A 14,454-nucleotide genomic window follows, 5' to 3' on the forward strand; every position below is an offset into this window, starting at 1 on the left:
AGGAGCACGTGGCACCAGAGTACTGTATTATAATCCCCCCCAGGCCTTCTTGAGTTCAAAAACACAACGGTCTCAGGGAATCCTCCAAACATCTTTCCTAATTCAACAGAAAAGATATGCTGGGTAAGCCACAAGGGCAACCCGACATGGTCTAGAAGCTAAGTACTGACCGAACGGGGGCGTGTTCACGGGACAGCTGTCGTTTGTTGAATATTTACTGTGCTACAGAACTATATTTTTAACACCCTTGTTCATTTACCTTAACCTTCTCCCAAATCAGAAAAAAGGGGGGGGGTAGCTATTATAATCGTCTCCATTGGCAGCTGAGGAAATGTATTAGAAAGGGATAGCAGCTTGTCTAAGATGCACACGGCACGTAAATGAAAGCAGACGGAGGCTACTTCAAGCCTCTGCGTGAACGTTCCAAGTCTTCTGGTCATGATTTGTCTGAGGTGTTGATAAGTTAAGATGGCTGATCCCCCTGCTGCAGCTTTTTGGAAGTAGATTCTAGGGTAAGACTCAGGGGGGAAACTACAAGCACCCAAGGCGAGCCTTTACAACAAACACTGTGAGAAATGGCGCCCTAATACCATCCTGCCTCCCAGGAAACCAGCTCTGTCTATCAAATTTTGGCAGTGGGCAGTCTGTGAGACCGCCCCACCCCCGGCAGAGGTCTATGAGTCTGGAGCCTTACGGTGGCCTCGCTGCAGGAGGATGTAGCTATCTGTTTGCCTTCAGAAAAAAATAGCTCTTCAGGTAAAACTGGCCCTCTCAGTAAAACCACAGTTCAGAGAACCAGCAAATTTTTACAGTAAAAGCAATAAGGGGAAGAAAAGGAACCTCGTAGAGTTATCAAAGAAGAAATTCCTTCTGACCAAAAGAGTGCAGGTAAAGAATACAAAATAGAACAGGGACTATCTGAAAACATCAATTTTAGGGTGGCAAGAATTGGTTAACAGTGTGCACAGCTGTTATTTCTCATCTTTGCTGTCTTTGTTCACTGAATTCTTAAACTGATGCATAGGTCTTTTGTTGACCGAACAATGAATACATTGTAATATGTAACCTGCTGTTTGCTACAAGAACTCCAAAAAAGATAACACATTTAATTAAATGCATCAGAACTTCAGAGGTAACAACACACTCTTCAAAGGATCCAGGGGGAAACTCTTCAATTACACATGCAAATAAACATACCTATAGTCGACTGGAGATTATTAGTTAACTCCCCAGTCAACCCAACAAACATGTTTTGAGCCTCCTATACATCATGCATGGGGACTAACTCTGTAAGAATACCGATATGAGTTCAATAGCGTCTGTGTTACAGAAGCATCGTTTAATAATGAGGCAATATGTACACAGATGGCCACAATCCACATTCTACCACCATGAAAGAGTATCACCAGGTCTTTGGGGAGTTCAGATTGCTTTCAGACTCTAAAATTTTCTTACAGAGGAGATGACATTTAAGGTGAGACTAGAAAGATTAGGATTTTTTTTTTAATTTAGAAAATTCTCATTTTTGAGTCTTTATCTTCTTATCTGCAAAATAAGAATACTTATAGCACCCGCAGTGATGTTTGCAAGGCCAATCCAGTTCTATGAACAAGGGCTGCTTCTGAAAAGCTGTATTCTTGCCACCTCCTATTATTGATTCATTTTCTAATACAGCTAGCGTTACCTTCAAAAGATTCCAGAGTGATGAAGCATTAATTAGTCTTTTAGGGAGCCCTATGCCATAAGTATGGTACATACATAAGTAAGGTACGCCATAAGTATGAGTGTTCTGTGCACTTGTGTTTGAGACCCTGGTTATTGCATGTTGGTGCTGTGTGTGGAGGTGAGCCATGGGTCATCTCTTGTCTGTGAGAAGAGGGTACGAAGTATACCATCCTCGTAATTGTTCAATAAGATCCTTTCAGCTACCTTAACTTTTCTCTCCTACTACCCTAGTTTGGTTAGCACTGTATATGTCTTCCACCAAGTCTCTCAATATTTAAGCCCCTCCCCCCCATTTTTGGTTTTTTCGAGACATAGTTTCCCTGTGTAATAAACAGTTCTAGCTGTCCTGGAACTAGCTCTTGTAGACCAGGCTGTCCTCGAACTCACAGAGATCCGCCTGCCTCTGCCTCCCGAGTGCTGGGATTAAAGGTGTGTGCCACCACCACCTGGCCTCTTCTCTTGCCCGACTGCCATCAGATTAACTTTCCTAAAGTTCAGATCATACTGCTGTGATCAAAAGTCTTCCATGGCTCCCTCCCTCTTGCTCTCTAGAGACAGATATGGCCCCCAAGGCCTGCCATCTTAGGCTCATCACAGCAGGGACCCGACACATTGCCTCATTGTCTAGCCTTAAATCCCATGATATTCCTGGGTCTGCACATTGATTGTTGTGTCCCTTGCTGAATGAAATACCCAGTCCTCCTCTTTGTACATCAACACACATAGCCCCCTTCAACGCCTGCTCTGTTCAACTCCAGTCCTTCGCCAGCTGACTTTACCATGCCGTTTGGTACTATTTGTGGTTGAGGTCACAGGTACAGTCTCCAAGGAAAATAACTATAGCTTCTCACAACTTAATCCAAATTGATACAGTGTTATTCCAGGCACAGACCTTTGCCTATTTTAGGCATTAAGTAATTTGTTTTATTATGTATAATATTTAATAATAGTAATACCATTTATTAACTACTTTGTATCTGATGCCTTTGAAATCTTCATATGTACTATCTCATTTTAGTCTCTCAAGAATCCTCTGGAGTAAATATTAGCATTGGTCCCATGGTGTATACCATGAGTTGAATGAAAATGGCCCCCATAGCTTCATATATTGGAATACTTGGTACTGAGTTGATGGATTGCTTTGGGAAGGACTAGGAGTTGTGGTCTTGTTGGGGGAGGTGATTCACTGGGGATGTGCCTTGAGGTTTCAAGAGCCCACACCAGGCACCCCCCCTCTCTCCCTCCCCAACGTGCAGATAATATATAAACTCTCAACTACTTCTCCAGTGCCACATCTGCCTATCTGCCTCCACACTTCCCCACCATGATGGTCATGGACTCACCCTCCAAACCATTCCCCAATTAAATGCTTTTTAAAAATAAGTTTCCTTGGTCCTGCTGTCTTTTCATAGCAATAGAAAAGTAACTAAGACGAGATAAAGAGACTAAGACATAAAGAGCAATTTGCTCAAAGTTACGCAGCTAATAAATTAAACTCAAATGATTTTTTCCCCTGCTCTCAGCGAATTTACTGAATATACTATGCATTACACCAACTCCAATTTTTTTTTTTTTTTTTTTGATTTTCGAGACAGGGTTTCTCCATAGCTTTTGGTTCCTGTCCTGGAACTAGCTCTTCTAGACCAGGCTGGCCTCGAACTCCCAGAGATCCACCTGCCTCTGCCTCCCGAGTGCTGGGATTAAAGGCATGCGCCACCACCGCCCGGCTCAACTCCAATATTTGAAAAGAAGTCTTCACAATGTATAAACTTCTTTTGTTCACTAAATGAAATGACTTTTATTTTAGGTCCTCTCTTTCCAGAAGTGAAAGCCAAGTTTCAGAGATAGGCAGACATCACCTAGCCAATCTTAAGAGCAAAGCTTTGAGAACAGCAGCTCTTTCCTCCTTGGTCATGTAAAAGTCTCAGAAACACAGCTTTGCAGTGAAAACAAGGGCAAGCAACTGGACATGTGGTCTGGGTATTTTCCAGCATGTGGCACTGGTGAATCCCCGATGCCGATGCACCACTTGGCAACATAGCACAAGCAGCAAAACCAGGGCATTGTGCCCACCCCACCCCTCCTCTTTTGCCTTCTACTCTCCCCTGCCATGTTCAGACATATATTGGTTTTGTGAGGAGCACTATACTTACCCTAGTTTCTGGGAAATGCTTCTGTCTTAGTTTTGTCCCAAGCCTCAGAGAACTCAGCTACACACAGTTTACCTGGGAGATGGTTCTCAGAGTCAGGAGAAAGGAGTGGTGTGAGGGAACAGAAGTCTATTGTCAAGATGACTTCTGGGCAAAAGTGGGAAAACTGGCTGTGCCTCGGGGGATTTTTGGGAAGCATACAGACTATCCCAGAACTGCCCATCAAAAGGCAGAAGACTGGAGAACCTGTCTGCTGCTCTTATCCCTTGGTGATGATATGGTGGGGGCATTAATCCTCCCGTTGATAGACCATCCTTGCAAGTGGGCCCAGTATGTAAATTCCTACATCTTTATGAAGGTTCTGGGGCAAAACAAGACAAAACAAAAGGAAGAAAACTCATTTCTTTTGAAATGCGAAATGGATGCTCTCTGTGTCTGAACTTGCTCAAAGATTCACCATAATCAGAGCTATATGATCAGTGGTCAGTGGAGAGAACCTAACCCAGGTCACCGAGATTTCTCAGCTGGAATTAATAAAAAAAATTGAATGCCCATTAGTCACTTGGAAATTCAACTTTTTGGATTACATATAACCAGGTCTATGGCAATATCAGCATCAATAATTCTATTGGATCTAATATGGACTCTTTCCTGTTTACAGAATTTGACTGATACATACCAAGATAATCAAGTCCTAAAATTAGAGTCTGGATAGTACTAGATTTTGAAATAAATGCATGAAGACACTATTAAAGATGATGATTAAAAATAAGCCAGGTATGGTGGTACCCACCTTTAATCCCAGCACTAGGGAGGCAGAGGTCAGTGTATCTCTGTAAGTTGGAGGCCAGCCTGGTCTACATGGAGAGATCCAGACCAGGCAGACATACATAGTCAAACCCTGCCTCAAAAATTTGCAAAAAAACAAATATTCAGTATTGGAATAACATTGCAAATAACTTGACGAAGACACCAAGAATATTTCAGTTAGTGGTTCAGTATGTTTTTCTGTGACTTAGCTGCTACAATCCTGTAGCCTCAAGGCTTCTTAGCTCACTTCTCTTACTTGGAACAATTCTATCTCAGGAAAGAGGAGAAAGGGCTTTCAGGGTTCCACACCAAGGTACAGCTTATATAAACCCCCATAAATGGGACTAAGGAGAAGAGTCCCCACTCCCAACCTGTTGACTGAGGTTTCTGTCCTGCCCAGGTCCCACAGCCATTCAATCCCAAAGAAACACACAGAGGCCTACATTAATTATAAACTGGTTGGCTTATTAGCTCAGGCTTCTTACTAACTCTTATAACTTACATTAGCCCATAATTCTTGTCTGTGTTAGCCGCATGGCTTGGTACCTTTCATTAGCAAGGCATTCTCATCCTGCTTCCTCTGTGTCTGGCTTCCCCTGTGTCTGGGTGACAACTGCAGACTGAGCTTTTCTCTTCCCAGAATTCTCCTGTTCTCATTGCCCTGCATCTACTTCCTGCCTGGCTACTGGCCAATCAGTATTTTATTAAACAAGCACAAGAAACAAATCTTTACAGGGTAAAAGCATTGTCCCACAGCACCAAACCACTGATCCAGGAGTTTTGAGTCTGTGACAGGTGCTGAGAAGCACCCTTCTCACCAGAGAAAGGCCTTCAGCTGGGGTCGGAGGAAAGAGAGAGCCACGTGTTCTTGACTAGAATAGAGACTCTACCTCAGTGAATTAGACAGAAGGGCCCATCCTGCAAACATGCACATATGTACCAATGGCTATGCAAAAAGAAAAACAACCCATGAAAACCAGGTCCTTACTTGATTTTCTTCAATAGATGTTTCTTCATTTGGCCATTTTCATCTAGGACCAGTTCCTGAGGTTTTGACTGTTTCTTAGGGTGGTTTATTTTTTTTTTTTCATTTTTCTTTTAAAATCTTGGCCTGTTTTCCCAGAGTGCTTCATTCTATGATGCCAGACAGTAATTGACTATTTTGAGACAAGTCTCTCTATGTGGCCTTATCTGACCTGGAACTCATTATGTAAACCAGACTGGCCCGAAATTTGTGAGCAATCTTCAGACCTCTGACTCTGGCTCCCTGGGTTAGGACTACAAGCATGGGCCAGCTTCCCAGTTTCCAGAAGTCAAGATACAGTTTGCATAAATACAGTCAAGTCTGAACATGCACTTCAAAGTTTCTTTGTGTCAGACGTCATCTACGCTAGTCATAATTTCAGCCTTTCCTAAATTCCCACCATTTATTTCCTCAGTTTGGAATCTTCTTGCCCTTAGAATTAGCAAGGCTCACTCCTCTTAGTCCTCAGTGCTGGCGGAGCTTATGCCCGATTTCCAGCAGTCTTGGCATGATTTGTTTCTCCTTCACATGGTTATTCAAGAGTATTTTTTCTTTTATTCTCTATGTTTGTGTTATGACTTTGAACACTTTTTATTGCAAAGATCTAGACTGCTGGGAGTCTCAAAGTCACGCCCCGACCATAGTTCACAATTTTATGCATAAACCAAATATATGGCAGAAATAAGTTATAAAATAAGATGGAGTGGGTCATAAGCATGAACAATTTGAAGACATAAATAAAATGTGGTTGGGCCATTGAAGTATAGATCTGGACAGAGAGAATAATAGCAAAGAAAAAATAGAAAAAAATTAATATTAACTCTTGCATACTTATTACAATATTAGGTTTTTACCAAATTATATGACATGAACAACACACTAGCTTCTCAACACATAATATCTATTAGTCATCTGATATTTTTAAGTATAATGTCTATTAAATATGTCCATAATTTCATAGGAGATACATTTATACAGAGGAGAAATGCTTTATATTATAGATAAGGAAATTGTTTCTCATGCAGATTAATTAGGCTTCCAACGGTGACCAAGCTATACAGAGTTAAGGTCAAAATTCTACCTAGGTCTGCCTGACCACACATTCCTGGATGAGGAGAATGTGCTCCCTCCAAAATTTATATAACCACTAGTAGCGTGCTCTTTGAGCACACATATCAGATATTTTTAAAACTAAGCTTCCTCCTTTACCCTCCTAGCAAGAGACAAATACCAGCTCTCCCTTTCCACAACAACCATGACTGTTCTGGATGGTCTAAATTTATTATTTAGTTATTGATCAGAGGTCTCCAAGACAATACATTTGGTACACATGAACACAAACACATTCACATACACACATACATACACATGTGTATGGCAACAATTAGGGAAAAGAAGGACATGAGATTGAAAAAGAGCAAGAGATGATACAAGGGAGGCCTGGAAGGAGGAAAAGGAAATCATACAATTATACTATAATCATAAAATTATATATCTTGTATTTACTATTGAATCCTTAATATCTTAAGGAATGAAGTACATAGTAGGTCTTAAAATTTTTATTGCGGCAATAATCTTGGCTCTTTTATTTATTAATTCATTCAGAGCTCTTTTGCCATCATTAATATAATAATTAGCAAATCAATTAGTAGTAATTTCTTCTATTTTTCTGGTGTGAAAAGTGAGCTATGAAGATGCTAAATGCAGCCAGGACATTGCAGAGGCAGGAGCTAACCCAGACCACTTGACTAGACTTCCCTTCCTTCTCTTTTCTCTTGCTTTGGACACTTGTTTTTCAGACTACCAATTCAACTAACCCTGGTTAATCTGCTAATGATACTGATGAGTATTAGATGTGGTTATTAAGATTCCAAAGTGCTTATATTTTAATAGTGAAATCTTTTAAAAATCTTCAGAAATCAGGCAAATTTTCTGATATGAAAATCATGTTCTGAAGCAGAGGAATTTGATTTGTGTGTCCCAGATACACACTGGCCTTCTTTCCCTGCTCATAGGTAGGTATTCAGCAGTGTTCTCTAAGTTTACTGTGGCAGAGAAGCCAGCCATACACAATGAGTGTGCAATTCTTGGTGGAACAACCAGGTGGGGCACCAACCAATCTCAGCACAAATTACCAGAAATCCAGTCACATACTGAAAAGCACACCTCTGAATCTAAATTAGAGAAGACAGTGTAGTAAAGCTGATATGCTCACATTCTGTGAAGTACTTTTCTACCTAACATGAAAATACGTGTTTATGCCGTAAACTGGATGATAAATACTGTCAGTGGATACAAGTATATGGTGGGACTAAGAACAATTTGAAATATGTTCTGTACTACACACAAAAATATTTGCAATATATGTGCATATATATACACACACATTTTTTTATATTTAAGAAGTGTTCTTTAAGAGAGCCAGAAAAGCATGGATGGGTGTTACAAAGCCATAAGGAAGACCCTGTTCCCTGCTAGTGGGAAGCTTTGTGTAAAACACGTGAACACTAGTTACTTATTTCCAAGGTGTGGCTGTCTGTCCATATACAAACAAGAACTGCAGATGGGTTCTATACAGTCTCAAGGATCTGAATCTTACTATACAAAGAATGTAATATGAATGATGACTGCCTTCAAGAATGACTGTTTAAAAAGTTGGGACTTTAGTGCTAGCAGAAGCAACTGAGCTTGGACCCTGTGATCACACAGCTTGACTTCTAACCCCAGATCCATCTATGCCCTCAGTTCTGGAACACTGGGGAAGGTCAGTCTCTCCACTTAGAAGACGGAGGCAAGAATGATTCTTATTTATATCACAAGTTCTGGTGACGGTGAACGGAATCAATGGCTAAAGCACCTGGAACAATATCTTGATAAATATTGTTTGCTACGTGATGCTCCCAGCCATGTGGGTCTCTTGAGGGTGAAGAAGCTATTCCATCTACTCCTTGACTGCACTTACTACTGTCCTTTGTCTATAGGAAAACACCAGTAAAATGGTTATAAAACGGATAACGGAACAAACTAACATGAGAACTAAGTATAATTTACAGGTCTGGTGAGAGGGTTCAGCAGGCAGAAGCACCTGCCGCCAAGCCTGAGGACCTAGTTCGGTCTCTGGAATCTACATGGCGGAAGGAGAGAGAGCAGATTCATGTAGGCTGTCTCTTGACATTAGCGTGCACATACTACCCCTAAATAAATGCAATGAAAATCCCTTAAAAGTATGAACAGTTAATAAGGTAAAATTAAAATGCTTCATAAGCTGTCTTGTGTGAACTCTGTTAACTATTGCTTTCTGGTTCCCAGCCAAGAGCTCTGGGAAGAGGTCCCCATAACTAATTTTTCACTTTAAACTCTAGTGCTTCCTCTAAGGACACACAATCAGAAAGTTAGAATGTTTATTAGCACAGGGTTTATATGAAAGCAACATAGCCCATATTCTATATAGCTCGTAAGAAAAGAGTGTGATTAGATTATTTGGTTATAACACTAGGAACTGGCCTTGCTGGAGAATCAGGGAGACGGGTAGCAAAGACGGGCTGCTGTAGATAGGTTGTCAAACCCAGGCGACCATCTCAATTTGAGTCTATTATATAAAGAAACACATGATTTAATAAGACTGTATTAAACAATAGAATGCAAAATTCCCACAGGACAAGTTACTTTTTTTTCCCCCAAGACGAGGTTTTTCTGTATAGCTCTGTCTGTCCTGGAATTCACTCTGTAGACCAGGCTGGCCTCGAACTCAGAGAGATCTGCCTGCCTCTGCCTCCAGAGTTCTGGGAATAAAGGCGTACGCCACCACCACCTAGCTAGGACAAGATACTTAAAAAAGGATTATGACACAGGAAGTCTCCATCTCTTCAAGGGTTAGATGTAAGATCAAGAAAATCAGCGAGTTTCTCCCCCTTCAGGTCTAACAACTACGGGTATAAAGCCCACCCTAGAAAAGAGTTAAAGCCCATCACAGCGTGCTGCTTTTTTCTATTAAAGCAAAAATATTTCTGTTTTTTCAACCAACAAACATAAAGAAATTGTGGGCTCTGTCCCTTTCTATTTCTTATGAGTCTTCTTGTATTGGCTTGGGAGAGAATAAAGGAATCTTGGATTGGGGGAAGCATGTTAAAAAGTGGTTGTCCAGAGGTTTTTGGAATCAAAGCTATTAGAAGCTCTGGTGATGAGATGAGGAACTCACGAGACACAGTTCTCCAACGCTGTACTATTTCCTGTGACCCACCCTTGATCCTTACAGAAATTCTACAGGACTATATGGCGGGTATTATAAATGTTCCAGAATACAGATTCTGCTGACTGTCAAGTGATTTTGTTGGCTCAGTAAAATCAATGGAGCTCCCTGGCCTGGGATTTTAGTTGCTGAGAGACCTGAGTGCTTAAAGCAAATCCCAACATACAAATTGATCTTTAAAGAGATTCAGCCTTAGAAAAGAAATAATTAAAATCTAAAAGGATTTTTCCCCAGTACTTTTTATATTCTTTGTTTATGAATAGCTACTTGATTAGAGGCAAAGAAGTACAGGGTGTGTGCAGCAATCTCTGGTCACGAGAAGGGAATGCAAGCGAAGATGGTGTTTCTTACTGTTTTCTGTCCCTTCCTTATTTTCTGCTTACAGCAGCCAGGGAAGGCAGAAATGGCGCTGCTTCCTAGACAGCAGGTAGATGTTTTTGCTGAACAATATAACGAAAATAACGAAACACAGTAAGATTTCCTGGGGGTTCAAGTTTGCCCTTAGCTTCTAAAGATTGTGAGGTCCCCATTGTGATGCACATATGTTGTGTGTGTGCTCACCTAGCACCATCTCCTAGTGACCCCCTTGGCACACTGCGCTGTCAGGTACCACATATCTGAATTTCACTGCATAAATCCTATTTAAACTCAAAAATCGCATGGCAACAAAAACCACCTGTTTACTGATCATTTGAAAACTGACAATTTCATGGTGGTCAGTCTGAAAGACTGGGCTAATTCACAATTTAGTATTTCAAACTAAATCTCACTTCCAAATAAAAGCAATAGGGAATTACAATACTTCCTGGAAACTGTATTGAGAGTCTATAGGTTAGGGCTGTGAGCTGGTTAGTGGATTAAGGTGTTTGCCACCAATAAGGGTCAACCCTTGGAGCCCATCCATGTGGCAGAAGGGAAAACCCTCTTCTGCAAGTTGCCCTCTCACTCCCATGTTGGTGTGTGTGCATACCTTCCCCCAATAAAAATAATTAGAAATTATTTTTAACTGCACTTGCCTTTTGATGGTAATACATGGGCTACATGTAAAAAGATGCATACATGTTCGAAGCTGTAACATGTTTATTAAACATGCTTTACAGTAGCAAAAACTGACAATGCAATAAGTGTACAGGAATAGAGAACCATAAAGTGTGGCATAAAGTGTCCATGTATATTTCCTTGTAATAGAATATTGTGACGTTTATGATTATGAAAATTATGAAATATATGTAAGTTATATTAGGAAGGAATGTGTTTTTTAAAAATATTCTAAGTACATCATAAGGCTTGCTTCAAAAGATGATTATAGATAATAACTCTCAGTATTTAAAATGCATGAATACATCCTAATAGAGCAAGAACAAACAAGACCTACACCAAAGTATAAATAATGTATTCTGAGCCTACATAGTAGAAATATAGATTACTTTCTTTCTCTGGTGTCCAATGTTTCCTAAATTTTCTGTTAAAATATTACATTTATGAAAAAAAGATAAATAAAAATCACTATCCATAATAGAAACATTTCAGATATTTGGGTGTTGTCACTAAGAGAATGTGCTAGATAATTTTTTTCTGATTCTCCACAAGATTTCATAATTTTATCTTACAAAATTTGAGAATCATAGTTTTATCTAACCAAAGCAAAAATGGAAAGAAGTGTTCAACAAAGATTTCTTTCATGAGTGAAGAGATTTTGTTCTGACTAGATTGTCAGCGTTCTGGGGACAGGCACTAACCACCTGCTGGGTTAACAGTGCCTGCTTCCAGCTGGGCAGTGGTGGTGCCCACCTTTAAACCCAGCACTTGGGAGGCAGAGGCAGGCAGATCTCTGAGTTCAAAGCCAGCCTGGTCTATGGAGTGGGTTCCAGGACAGCCAAGGCTACACAGAGAAACCCTGTCTCAGGGAAAAACAAAACAAACAAATAAACAAAAACCACCAGTGCCTCCTTCCCACAAGTTCTCAGAGAATCCATGTTAAGCTTCTCCATGTTGGAGCTAATTGCTGCCGGCATCCTGCAGAGTTTGCTCTGATATGCACATAAATTATAATCTGCCAAAATGAGAATCCAACACTGCTTCTAAAGATCAAAACTAAGGACACGGTGCTATTATTTTGCTAACTTGGAAACAGATTGAAAAGCAAAACCCAAAACCCCAGTGTGGATCTCACAGTGGGATGTATGCAAGGAGCCCCTTTATTGGATCAGAGATGCTAGTTTATAAGATAGTGCTTTAATAAATTCTTCACTTTGATCTCATCTACAATGATCCAATATAACCACAATGGATTGGATAAACTGTCGTTGTCCTGGAAGAATGCAGCAGTATGGAACAATTGTTGTGATTTAAAGTGACATCCACTTGCCTACCCCATTATCCAGCTGTATTTCAACGGAGGCATATTTTCTAAGTTAAATTCTTTTTTTTTATAAGACAAGGAGCCCTTATCTCCAGGCATGCTTCTACACTCGCTATCATTTCCGTCATTCGAATCACCCACACAAGTTCAAGGAAATCGCTGTGAATATAACAAGCCCTTATCCCCATCCCGGGTATTTTGTTCACCTAGTTTATTGCCTTACCATCTGCCCTTCACTTCTGGAGGACTTTCAATAAAGCAGAAGCCGAAGTAAATGCAGATACCCCACTGCTATCTGTTTAGCTGCCATTAAGTGAGTTGCTGCAGTGCTCGGGCGCCTTCTCAAAGCCAGCCCATCATCTAAGAGTATTTACATAAGACTCTTTGCATTATATTCCAACCTCTGCAGCACTAGTATTAACTACTGACATCTGCCAAGTCTGCCTGGTAAGTGCTTTACAGTATCAATTCATCCCAAGCAAAAAAAAAAAAAAGCATTTCTGAGCGCGGCAGTGCTCTTGTTAATGCAATAAGAAGTATCAAGGCTCAGATGACACCTAGCAGAAATTAGTACCCACATTCAAAGAAAAGTCTTTGTTATTTCGCCGAGTATTATGTGGACTTTATGGAGATGGCTGCATCTGACACCTGCTGTAATATAAAATGCAGCTATAATTAGCCAACTGATGTTCACTGCAGTTTAGGTCGAATCCCTTCTGTGGGAATTATGCTTTAAAATATTCAGAGCTCCAAGTGGCTCTCATTACATTTAATTTTAACTTAGAATTAGGTGGTCTAGAAAAAAAATTTAGGATTGTAATAGCCCCCTGCTGAATGCCACACAGCAACGTGAAAAACCCATAGGGTTTTTTTTCCCCCTCTAAAAAAAAAAAAAAAACTGAGAACAGCAGACTACACTACAGCCTTCAATTGAGTCTAGCTTTGCTTAATTGTACTTCTTGCACTCATCAGTCTCTCCTCTTCAGAGCAAGCTACAAAAATTGCCTGAATAGCCAAAGAAAAGTTTCCCACAGTCACTGGCCACAGAAAAACACTATTGTCCTTCCTCACAGTTTGATGGACAACATTTCTATAAATGGGTAGCCAGGCTGTCAATGGTGCCCTTGCTGAAAAGGCAAAAGAAGAGAACAGATTCTGCCAATATCTGACAAAGCATGTTAACACATAATCAGGCATTCACTAGTCAGGCAGCTGCCCGGGACCTTCATCACACAGGTGCCTTTAAGCCATTTCCTATTCACAGATAAAGGAACAAGCAGGAGCTACCTGGGAAAGGAGCAGTCTATTATGGCTTGCCAAACGTCCATTTTCGGAGCTCTGGGCCTGCAAGCAGAAAGAGGAAAAAGGAAACTGGAGTTGCAACCAGAAATCATAGCGCAACAGAGCATAAAACCTAGAAATTAAGTCGTGGGTCTTTCCCTGCTCCCTTTCTTTGCAGCTCCTCACGAGGCAAATTTGTCATTTGTGTGGCATAGCTGCAGCCTTGTCCAATCACAAAATTTGTATTTTTCTCAGTGAGCTGCCAAGTGCATTTCGCAAAGACCATCATACGCTAGACTGAAATAAACACCTAGTCAAAACAACTCACGAATAGTTTACCCTATCGCTTTCCCAGTTGTTTTCAACGTGTACATCCTGACAGTCTGGACCACTTTTAGTGTGCATACACATGCAGATATATTCTCCATCCCAAGACCTATGCTCAGGAGTGAGAAATTGGTGGTGTCTGCTTGATTCTTCTGGGGCAACCTGTGGGGAACCCCCAAAGAAGCTTCAGGAAAATGATGACCACTCCTCATTTCTTCATTACTGCTCAGACTATTTTCCTCATACTATAGATACATCTGTAGTGAAAAAAGGTCCTCCAACACTTACTAATCTAAAGGCTCATTACCCAAATATATTAATACAACACACACATATGTACACACACATGCATACACACACACCATTAAGACAAGCTTCCTAATTTTTGTCCTTATGGAATTATCAGATTAAAATTTAATGCTATCATCCTAAAGTTGTAGAGTATGTCAACTATGAATTATCTCATTTTCCACATTCATTTAATTACCACATTTTTAAAGAGCCCACCTGTTGATAAAGTATGAAG

Source organism: Alexandromys fortis, unplaced genomic scaffold (genome assembly GCF_014885135.2).
Source record: "Alexandromys fortis isolate MF-2015 unplaced genomic scaffold, M_Fortis_MF-2015_v1.1 scaffold_35, whole genome shotgun sequence".
Taxonomy (NCBI): Eukaryota; Metazoa; Chordata; class Mammalia; order Rodentia; family Cricetidae; genus Alexandromys; species Alexandromys fortis.